This window comes from Aotus nancymaae, unplaced genomic scaffold (assembly GCF_030222135.1).
Source record: "Aotus nancymaae isolate 86718 unplaced genomic scaffold, 86718_ANA_hifiasm-v0.15.2.pri h1tg000040l, whole genome shotgun sequence".
NCBI classification, from domain to species: Eukaryota; Metazoa; Chordata; class Mammalia; order Primates; family Aotidae; genus Aotus; species Aotus nancymaae.
In genome coordinates, this window is record NW_026988454.1 from 26392203 (window position 1) to 26404737 (window position 12535).

Sequence of the window (12535 nt, forward strand, 5' to 3'; positions counted from 1 at the left end):
GCTGCAAAAATTTTTTCCCATTCTATTGGTTGCCAATTCACTCTAATGACTGTTTCTTTTGCCATGCAGAAGCTGCAATAAACTAGGTATTGACGGAACGTATCTCAAAACAATAAAAGCTATTTATGACAAACCGACAGCCAATATCATACTGAATGGGCAAAAATTGGAAGCATTCCCTTTGAAATCTGGCACTAGACAAGGACGCCCTCTCTCACCACTCCTATTCAATATAATACTGGAAGTTCTAGCCAGAGCAATCAGGCAAGAAAAAGGAATAAAGGGTATTCAAATAGGAAAGGAGGAAGTCAAATTGTCTCTATTTGCAGATGACATGATTGTATATCTAGAAGACCCCATCATCTCAGTCCAAAATCTCCTGAAACTGATAAGCAACTTCAGCAAAGTCTCAGGATACAAAATCAATGTGCAAAAATCACAAGCATTCCTATACACCAATAACAGACTTAAAGAGAGCCAAATCAAGAACGAACTGCCATTCGCAATTGCTACAAAGAGAATAAAATACCTAGGAATACAATTAACAAGGAACGTAAAGGACCTCTTCAAGGAGAACTACAAACCACTGCTCAACGAAGTAAGAGAGGACACAAACAGATGGAGAAACATTCCATGTTCATGGTTAGGAAGAATCAATATCGTGAAAATGGCCATACTGCCCAAAGTAATTTACAGATTCAACGCTATCTCCATCAAGCTACCAATGACCTTCTTCACAGAACTGGAAAAAGCCACCTTAAACTTCATATGGAACCAAAAGAGAGCCCGCATAGCCAAGTCAATTCTAAGCAAAAAGAACAAAGCGGGAGGCATTACACTACCGGACATCAAACTATACTACAAGGCTACAGTAATCAAAACAGCATGGTACTGGTACCAAAACAGAGATATAGACCAATGGAACAGAACAGAGGCCTCGGAGGCAACACAACATATCTACAACCATCTGATCTTTGACAAACCTGACAAAAACAAGCAATGGGGAAAGGATTCCCTGTTTAATAAGTGGTGTTGGGAAAACTGGCTAGCCATATGCAGAAAGCAGAAACTGGACCCCTTCCTGACACCTTACACTAAAATCAACTCCAGATGGATTAAAGACTTAAATATAAGACCTAACACCATAAAAACCCTAGAAGAAAATCTAGGCAAAACCATTCAGGACATAGGCGTAGGCAAGGACTTCATGACCAAAACACCAAAAGCAATGGCAACAAAAGCCAAAATAGACAAATGGGACCCAGTCTGTATCTTTTGATTGGGGTATTTAGCCCATTTACATTTAAGGTTAATATTGTTATGTGTGAATTTGATTCTGCCACTTTGATACTAGCTGGTTGTTTTGTCCATTAGTTGATGCAGTTTCTTCATTATGTCAATGGCTTGTACATCGACATTTGGTATGTTTATTCAGTGGCTGGTAATGGTTTTTCCTTTTGATGTCTAGTGCTTCCTTCAGGAGCTCTTGTAAGGCGGGCCTGGTGGTAACAAAATCTCCTAGCAATTGCTAATCCTTAAAGGATTTTATTTCTCCTTTGCTTATGAAGCTTAGTGGCTGGATATGAAATTCTGAGTTGAAAGTTCTTTTCTTTACAGATATTGAATATTGGCCCCCACTCTCTGCTGGGTTATAGGGTTTCTGCCAAGAGATCCACTGTGAGTCTGATGGGCTTCTCTTTGTGGGTAACCTGATTTTTCTCTCTGGCTGCCCTTAGCATTTTTTTCTTCATTTTATCCCTGGTGAATCTAACGACTATCTGCCTTGGGGTTGCTCTTCTTGAGGAATATATTTGTGGTGTTCTCTGTATTCTCTGAATTTGATTGTTGGCCTGCCTTGCTAGGTTGGGAAAGTTCTCTTGGATAATATTCTGAAGAGTGTTTTCCAACTTTGTTTCATTCTCCTCATCATATTCAGGTACACCGATCAAACATAGATTTGGTCTTTTCACATAATTGAATATTTCTTGGAGTTATGTTTATTTCTTTTTACTCTTTTTTCTCTAATCTTGCTTTCTTGCTTTATTTCATTGAGTTGATCTTCAGTCTCTGATTTCTTTCTTCTGCTTGATCAATTAGGCTATTGAAACTTGTGTATGCTTTGTCTAACCTTTTTTCAAGGTTCTTAGTTTCCTTGCATTGGGTTAGAACATGCTCCTTTAGCTCGAAGAATTTTGTTATTACCCACCTTCTGAAGCTTGCTTCTGTCAATTTGTCAAACTCATTCTCCATTCAGTTTTGTTCCCTTGCTTTTGAGGAGCTGTGATCCCTTGGAGGAGAAGCGGCTTTCTGAGTTTTGACAATTTCAGCGTTTTTGCTCTGGTTGCTTCCCATCTTTGTAAATTTATCTACCTTTGGTCTTTGAAATTGGTGACTTTCAGGTGGGGTCTCTGAGTGGATATCTTTCTGTTGATGTTGAAGCTATTTCTTTCTGTTTTTTAGTTTTCCTTCTAACAGTCAGGCCTCTCTGCTGCAGGTTTGCTGGAGGTCCACTCCAGACCCTGCTTTCCTGACAATGCCCCACCCTGCTTTGATTTGCCTTCCTTGGACTACACTCACTTTCTAACCAGTCCCATTGAAATGAACCTGGTACCTCGGTTGAAAATGCAGAGATCACTCTCCTTCTGCATCACTCACTATTGGGACGATGCTCCAGAGCTGTTCCTATTTGGCCTTCGAATAGGAAGGTCCTCTGGAAATGGTTTTTAAAGTTTAAAGTATAGTATCATGAAAATAATAGACATATAATATTGGCAGAGGTCCCCTGGAAATATTTTTTAAAGTTTAAAGTTTAGTATCATAAAAATAATAGAAATATACTATTATAAATAACTACATATCAATATATTATAAAATGATTGAAATGTAAAAGATTTGAGAAAATGTAAATAAGCAAAATACGCTCATGAAAAAATGGTAGAATATCGAAATTGCAGTATCTGGTTTAAAATCTCCCCACAAAAAAACAAAAAACAAAGCCCAGATCATTTTAAATTCAAATTCTATTAAATTTTCAAGAAGCAAGTATTTTTAATCTTACATAAAGCAAAGTAAACACTCTCCAACTTACATTATGTTGTTAACATCCTTGGCACCTACATCAGACAAGGACACTCATAAATATAGATGAAAATACTTAACAAATATTAACAAACTGAGTATCTCCATGCATATACAACATAGTACATCATGATCAGTTAGTTTATTTCAGATAAGCAAGGTTTCTTTAGCATTAGAAAATTTGTTCATGATAATAATATTGAGAGACAAATATTTAAAGCTTTAAACATAGAATTAAAAGAACAGATGATAAACCAGAAAAAGGTATTGCAAAAAGTTAACTGAAAAAGATTTATATTCTTTATATAATTCCATAAATGGAGAATAAAAAGTCAAACCAATAGAACTAAGTCTCAAGTCATAAAATATATAAATATTAAATACTACTAAATACTACTACACTAAGATATCTTTTGTATATTGTATATATATATATACTACTGAATACTAAATATTACTATACTAAGACATCTTCTGTGTATATACAAAAAGAAATACTACTATGCTAAGATATCTTACAAAAGATAGTATAGTAGTACTTAGGGAAAATCAAAATAAAATAAAATACCATTTCATGTCTACCAAATTGGCAGATCTTAAAATACATGTCTCTGAGGAGAACAAAGGAGAGGAAAAAACTGGAATTCTCTGTATTATTTTTGTCACTTTTCTGTAAATTTAAGATTATTCTAAAATAAAAAGCTTATTTAAAGAAAAGTAGTACCTAAAACAATGCCTGGCATATAGAATATATTCAATAAATATTGTTACATGAAGAAATGTGATATTGACTATGTGGCACAACATTCACTAACATAAATGTATTAGTAGGGTAAATTAATGCAAAAAGCTTTGAAAAATAAAATTAATTATTTGCAATGCCCAAATATTATATGTTTAAATTCTACCCCTGAGGGTGATGATATTTGGAAATGGGGGTAACTTTGGGAAGTGATTAGGCTATGAGTGTAGAACATTCTTGAATGATATTAGTGCCCTTATAATTTCACCTTCTAGATGTGTCTGTGTCCTCCTGTGGTGGAAGGAGTGAGTGTTTAGGACTACAGGCTCAATTTTTGTGTCTTATACTTATTTTTATTGTTGTAAATTGACAACCTATAATTGTATAAATTTATGGGGTACAATACGATGTTGTAATGTATGAATACTATGTGGGATAATTAAATCAAGATAGTTAACATATCTGTCACCTCAAACACTTAAGTTTTTTTGTGATTAGAACATTTAAAATTTACTCTCTTAACAATTTGAAATGTGCAATGTTATAGACTATGTCTACCATGCTGTGCACTAGAATTCTATATATACCAAAGTTTCTGTATCTATGTATCTATTAAGGGACACTTAGGTTGATTATTTTCCTTGGCAACTGCAAATAGTGCGGCAGTAAACATGGGAGTGCAGGCATCTCTTAGACAAATCAATTTCAAATCTTTTAGGTAAACCAGAAGTGGGATTGCTGGATGATATGGTAATTCTATTTTTAGTTTTTTGAGAAAATTCCATAGTGCTTTCCACTATGGCTGTACTAATTTACATTCTCATCAGCTTTCTTGTTCCAGCTTTCTTGTTCTTAGAATTTCCAATATTATATATTCTTTAGTCCTAAATTTTCAACCTGTCTCTCTCTTTTTCTTTAATAGTATTGAATCCATGCCTCTTAATAAGATTATATAATTTGTTCTTTATTTCCAGTTTGATAATATCTATCTTTGGCTTTGGTCAATTTCCATTTAATGTAACCATTGACATCTTTCAGATCAACTCCACACACTGGTTATTTGTTCTTGTTTGTCCAGCCTGCTGTTTTTATATTCCCTTCTTTCTTATCTTTTAGTAAACAAATTACGTTAATATTTTATTCTAAATGATTGTAGTGGATACTATGTATGGAGTACTGTTGAAAATCACTTTTTCAGCATCAAGGTATTCATTTCTTCATCTACCAGGACTCTTGACTGCTAAAGACTCACATCTGAGTCACTCATTAGGCTCTGCTTTCAGCAGGAAGCAGCTGCTTTGCCCAGGTGTTTGCTGTCTTCCTAGGGTTATCCAGAATCTAATGACTGGTTGATGCAGGACTATGGAGTTTTGTGCTCCTTCCCTTATCTCCATTCAGGATATCTCTAAAGTACCTTGGAAGTAGGCAGGGTCACTCCTACTTCTTATCTTTTGTCATTATGATCAAACCCATTTTGATAGATGTATGATTATATCTCATTGTAATTTTAATTTGCATTTCCCTGATGTTTAGATTAACAATTACCTCTACATAGTTGTTTCCTTTGCTGTGCAGAAGCTATTTAGTTTGACATAATCCCATTTGTCTATTTTTGCTTTTGTTACCTACATTTTTAGAGTCAAATCCAAAATGTCTGCCCAGTCCAATGTCATGTAGTTTTTCCCCCTATGTTTTCTTCTAGTACTTTTAGAATTTGGGGTTTTTATCCTTAAGTCTTTAATTCATCTTGAGTTGATTTTTTTATATAGTGTGAGGTAAGGGCCTAATTTCATTCTTCTGCATGTGGAAATCGTATTTTTTTCAGGATAATTTATTAAAGATACTGTGCTTTTTCAATTGCATATTCTTGGCACCTTTGTTGAAAGTCAACTGATCCTACATGGGTGGGTTCATTTCTGGGCTCTTTATTTTGTTCCATTGGTCAGCATGTATTGTTTTTCCAATACCATATTGGTTGTTTTAATCATTATGGGCTTATAGTATAGTTTGAAATCTAGTAATGTAACACCTCTATCTTTGTTCTTTTTCTCACAAGTGCCTTGGCTATTCCAGGTTTTTTTGTGGTTCCATAGTGCCTTTCGAAAAGGCCCCAAAGAGACTGTTTACCCTTTTCATCATGTGAGGACACAGCTAGAAGGCACTATCTATAAATCTGAAAGTGGACTCTTATCGGTATTAAATTTACCTTTTCCATGATAGTAGGCTTCCCAACATCCAGAACTGTAAGAAATAAATGTGCTATTTCTAAGCTACCCAGCTTTTGTTTTTCTTTTTACAGCAGCCTGAACATACCAAGATAATATCAAATAAAGTTAAAAAGGTGCAAAGCTTAATGAGCTAATTTTAATGTGTGTTCCTTGAAATTGTCAGCATACACACATGTGAAACTTATTCTTACCCACAGTTGCACTTTCTTTAAATTTACCACAGTCAACTGCTGTCTGAAAATTTTAAATAGAAAATTCAAGAAATAAACAATTCATAAGTTGTAAATTGTGTGTCATTCTGAATACCCTAAAGAAATATTGTACCATGTAATGATTCATGTCATAGATGCTTTGTCCCACCCGAGACATGAGTCATCTTTTCATTTGTATTCATCCTACCTACGTTACTTGCCTATTAGTCATCAACATCATCAACAGCATCACAACTCCATGATCCAGGATTACTCAAAGCAGATGATCTTTTTGTGACTATTGTAAGAAGGTGACTGGTAGCCTAATGCTACAATGCCTGCTTCATTCACATCACTTCATCACATTACATAGGTATGTCATCCCACATCATAACAAGGAAATATCTTATTATACTACACATCAAAGTGTGCAATACCAAAAGATATTTTGAGAAAGAGAAAAATACCCTGTTTTCATAACATTTACTACAGTATATTGTTGTAATTATTCTTTTTTAATTGTTAATCTTTTATTGTGCCTAATTTATAAATTAAACTTTATCGTACATACATATGTATAGGAAAAACAGTGTATATAGGGTTTGATGTAATCTGCAGTTCAGGCATCCACTGGAGGTCTTAGAATGTATTCCCCATGGATAAGGGGGGAATGTATTGTATATAAAATTATAGATATGAATATAAATTTATATGTATATATATATGTACCTTGGATTTTACATATTATATACTTTGAGTACATAATATACACAGTCTTGTATAAAACATAGTAAAATATTACAAATAACTTATAAATTGCACATTCTTACAAGCAACACAGTACATTAATAACTTTGGTACATTCAAATTATATGTTGGATTGCATGGAATAATGAAATACAGGAGGATGCTTCAGTATTTACGACTGCTTTCACCAAAAATTAATCAATTATATAACCAGTACAAAACATTATTATAGTATTTTTATAAACAGGTAAAAGTTAATAATAGATTATGTAGATATACATTTGAGGTTGGTAAGTTTATTTTAGAAAGCATTAAAATAATAATTTCAGTATTTTGGTCATCTAGAGGTGGAGAGATGAGATTACATTATCTATGAAAATCAAAGAATGAAATTTAAAATATTTGTCAGTGTTATATTTCTTAAGCTGTGTGTGAGGCACAGGACACAAGCATTTATATTTATATAAACATGTATATTTAAAGATATGTTTATATATTCATAAGTATGTATGATATTTTTCACAATTAAGATTGTCATATTTAGCAGCAATGAATAACTTTTTGTATAAGTATGTCCCTGCAGTATGTAGGTTACATTTATAGTAAAAATTTATTCATTGGTTATCTTAAATTCAAATATAATTGGGCATTTTGCATTTTATGGTAACTTTACTCCCAAAAAATACTATACAAAAATCAACTAATTTTAGTTTATTGATATTGTACGTGGTAACCTGATGAACTCTTATATTATTTCTATTTCCCATGTTAATTTCACTTGTTTTTCAAGATTTCTACCATGAATATTTATCTCTTCTTTTCCAAATTTTATTCTTATGTTTTCCTTAAACCATTGATTATTCCTGAAAGTACAAACTAAATAGTAATGCCAGTTTTTATGGCATTGTCTTGTTCTTCACGTGAATGGTAGTAATTACTGTTTCAGCAAGAGTAAGATGAGCTTAATGAAGAGAGATTAAAAGAAAAGAAGCTGGTAGTAAATAGCTGGAGTCAAAATGCCAGAGGAGACTGAACTGTATTGACATGTGCATGATGATGGACAGCATTTGAGAAATATACTGGATCTAATACTGGTTTACTTGTAGTAGGTACTGGTTTGAAACTTAAAGAGGAAAAAAATAATATGGAATTGTGGTTTTGAATAACTCAATTCAGACAAACACATGTGGTTCTTTTGACCTGTCATTTTTCTTCGTGACTCTGTAAAGAAACTTTATAATAGACACAACACTTTTACTAGATTCCCATTTGTTTTGTCCTCTACCCGTGTATTTTATTGCCAAGACTAGCACATATATTGGGAGATACGGAATTTCATTCCCTGGATGGCTTGTCATGTGAATTAAGAATGTCGTGATTCCAACAGGCAAGGACTACAACTGAACCACTCTCTCTGTTACTTTTGGCCACTAAAAAGTCATGTGCAATAGCACTAGCAATGAATAGGAAGACACCACATTTGTATATCACACATTATTCTTTGACATACAGCTGACTTATACTTTCTTCATCTAGAATTGTATTTACATTAAGTTTATAAATCAGATTTATTTTTATTTTCTGTTCTTGTTTGGTTTTAGAATGAGAGTTTTTAAAAATATTTTTTAAATTTATATTGTTTTCTCGTAAGATACTATGCTCTGCCACAGTGCAATAGTTGGAAATTTTTTTTTCTTTTTTTGAGACAAAGTCTCACTCTGTCGCCCAGGCTGGAGTGCAGTGGCACGATCTTGGCTCACTGCAACCTCTGCCTCCCAGGTTCAGGCAGTTCTCCTGCCTCAGCCTCCCGAGTAGCTGCGATTACAGGCCTGTGCTACCACGCCCAGCTAATTTTTGTATTTTTAGTAGAGACGAGGTTTCACCATGTTGGTCAGGCTGGTTTCAAACTCCTGACCTTGTGATCCACCCGCCTTGGACTCCCAGAGTGCTGGGATTACAGGGAAATTTTCTTCTATTTTGAGGGTTGAGTTGGTGGGTGGGTGCAGGGTGGTTCATGTTCACTCAGTATCACAGAGCTCTAAACTGTGTTAATCCAGTATTACAAAGATGTAAACTATTTAATGTTACTGGTTATTTCTGATTTCAGTTAATTAAAATTGAATAAACACAAAATAGAAATACACACCAATTTTCTTTTTAATTATTATCTGCAAATGCCATTTTAAATTTGACATTTTGCATTAGCATATCCCTTATATACTAGGGATATATTTCAGAAGCTCCATAAAAACGTATTTTGTAACTACCCTGAGAACAAATATATGTGAATTTCGCCGTTACTTCTTCATGTTTTATTCTCTCTCTTTTATCCAAACCTCAGTAGACCACGAAGCAGTTAAGAAGTTGGGTTTGTGAGTATATTTTCTTACCAAAACTGAAAATAAAAAAGGTGACTTCGTGGAATATATTGGGAACTGAATGTTTAGAATCACATTTTCAAAAGATTATATTTAAATAAATGGATTTCTTTTCTTTTCTCCTTCCTTCTATCTCTTTACTCTGGCCCATTCCTGAAAACCCTAAAAGACTGATACAGCAACATAAAAGAGAATATCCCTAGAAGAGTAAAAACCTTTGAAAGCTTCTAAATAAAGAAACAAACTTTTGAGCTGAAAACAAGAACATGTATAAACTTTTCTTTTCTCATATACATGGCAGCTTGAAAGCTTTCATTTGGAAAAAGAGCAGTGTTTGAAAGCTACAGAAAACAATGTTGTACCCTAAGGATCAGTAACATTATTCCATAGATACAACACTTGAATCTAATAATGTTTCATTGGCTAAGGGCCTTGTCAGTTGATAGTCAGCAGGACAATTTGGTGTTCAATGGCAGACCCTTGGATGGGAATATAAAAAGAAATCACTAAGAAATCATAAACATACAGAATCATTAAATCAGAATACACTGAAATTTATTTTCTGGTTGGTGAATAGTCTTAGGTTAATATAGTTAAAATGCCAACATTACATACTTTTGTTTAATTTTAATTGTTATTATTATTTGTGTCCTGTCTTTATTTGTATCCATTTATCTTTTATATTCCATCTACATCATGAATAGTTTATATTTCTTAAGCCACTTTTTCACTTTGCTTCTTTATTTTGGCTAAAATATTATTTGTTTAATATTGCTGTAATTTCCTCTAACCCTTCTAATATCTTGCCATGTAAATTTTATATGCATATTTTCTACAACTTATATACATGTTTAGAAGACTTTACTTGGCTGATTTAAATTCGAGGAACAAGCTACATCTCCTAAATGATCAAGTTTTACTTTCTATTTTATATTATACATGATTGTAAATATAGGGCATAATTGTTTTATGATTGGCCTAAAACCATACTAACTTTTAATTAAAGCATTTCAAAAGCAGTTGGAAACATTTTAGTAGAAAAATTGTTTCTTAAACTATACATTTCCACAGAACTAAACATTGCATTACTGCAGTTTTTGTATTATTTACAACTCTAGCTACAAAAACAATTAGAGAATTTATTGCCTTATTTGTTTCCCTGAATTTATTTGCAGAAAAAGTAGCATTTCCCTTAATATTTAATTTTCTTTCATATGAATTACCAATAAATAGGGGAATAAAGACCTACATAAAAATTATCATGTAATATAAACAGCATATTTTAGGTTGACTACTTATTTTAGCATTTTTCAACCTTAAGAGAATGATACAGAAGTGTGTTTTACAGCGCATATGCAATTATTTGAGGTACTGATATACTTTAGAGGATGCTATTAACTACAAGGCAGAATGCAATGATTTTTAGTCATGACTCATTTCTAAAAACTTTACTAATTAGATTTAATAAACAGTGGGTGGAATACTTCTCTAAATGCTAGTTTGAAAAATCAATGATAAAAGTAGCCACTTAAATCTAAAAGGTGGTAGAATTAAAAAAAATACACACACAAACCCTCCTTCTCTCCGAGTAAAACACCAACACAACAGTAGCACAGGAACCAATGCTTTCTGTGAGAATTTCAAAGCCGGCTGAGAGTGCACACCAAATGAAGGTGAAATCAGCCACATTGAAGCTGCTAGAAAAATTCCTGGCACTAATCATAATTCTTCCCAAGGCATGGAATGATGTGATTGAGAGAGAACTCTGAGCTCTTGTCTTTTCCCTGGAAAGGAATAGAAAACACTAGACTATGCATTCAACATTCTGACTTTTGTCTGGGGTGCTGGCTGAGGAGCTGGTTTCTATGTTGTCCGATTCTAAGTGCTGAAAGGAAAGTGTGCCAAGTAGAAATCTGCTGAGAACAAAGATGACAACTCGGTCTAACATGTAATCATTCACCATAGTGCCTTCCCCTAGCTGAGAGTAGCACAATTTAGAGAAGACTTCAGTTTCCAGCTTCTCCCTGGGGAAGGAAAGAAAAGACTGAAAGATAATGGCTAACACTTAGATTTTAGGGGCCCACTCAAAGGACTTGTTGATTTTTTGGCTGAATCTAAGTGTTGATAAGAAAAAGTACCAGAGTTGAGGATGAAAAAAGAAAAAGCAGTGATTTTTTTTTTTTTTTTTTTGAGACGGAGTTTCGCTCTTGATACCCAGGCTGGAGTGCAATGGCGCGATCTCGGCTCACCGCAACCTCCGCCTCCTGGGTTCAGGCAATTCTCCTGCCTCAGCCTCCTGAGTAGCTGGGATTACAGGCACGCGCCACCGTGCCCAGCTAATTTTTTTTTGTATTAGTAGAGACGGGGTTTCACCATGTTGACCAGGATGGTCTCGATCTCTTGACCTCGTGATCCACCCGCCTCGGCCTCCCAAAGTGCTGGGATTACAGGCTTGAGCCACCGCGCCCGGCCAAAAAGCAGTGATTTTTATTAGCATGCACTCACTATAGTCCATTCACCAGTTTAGTATAAAAGTGGGAGAAAACTTCCAACTGCTGGTTTACTTTTGGGGAGGCATAGACTTAGAGCATATGCCCGGTGTTCCAGCTTGTTGTGTGGGCTGCCCAAGAGATTGGTTGTCTCTCTCAGTGCTGACAGAACAGAACCTGGCATACTCTAGATGCCTGGAGACCACTGAGAACAAAAGACAGCTGATCGACTTACTGTTGCTTAAGAGGATCTGCAATACAGTAGACAGATGCCAATGCAGCTGGATGGACTCTCCTTTTCTACAGGAAAGAGAAGAGTAGAGCATTCTTCCAGCAGTCCAGCTTTTTAAGGAATTCCCCAGGGTATTTGCTTCTGTCTTGTCTAACTCAGAGCAATTATCTCAGGCATACTCAAGAATCCTGGGGATTGCTGAGAATGAAAGAGATGTAGGCAGATTGTGGCAACTTGAGAAAACCTGAAATATTATAGACAGCACTAAAGAGTACTACTGGAGAAATAAGCCAGTAAATCCCTCTAATTGAATATGTACATGCATAGTTCTAGAGAAGATGCATCCACAGAAAAGGGTTGAGAAGCATCCAGAATCTCTAGATGTGCTAGCCAATGAAAACCTTTTCTTGTATAAAGCCAGCTCATAAATGTTAAGGGAGGTTTATTTGT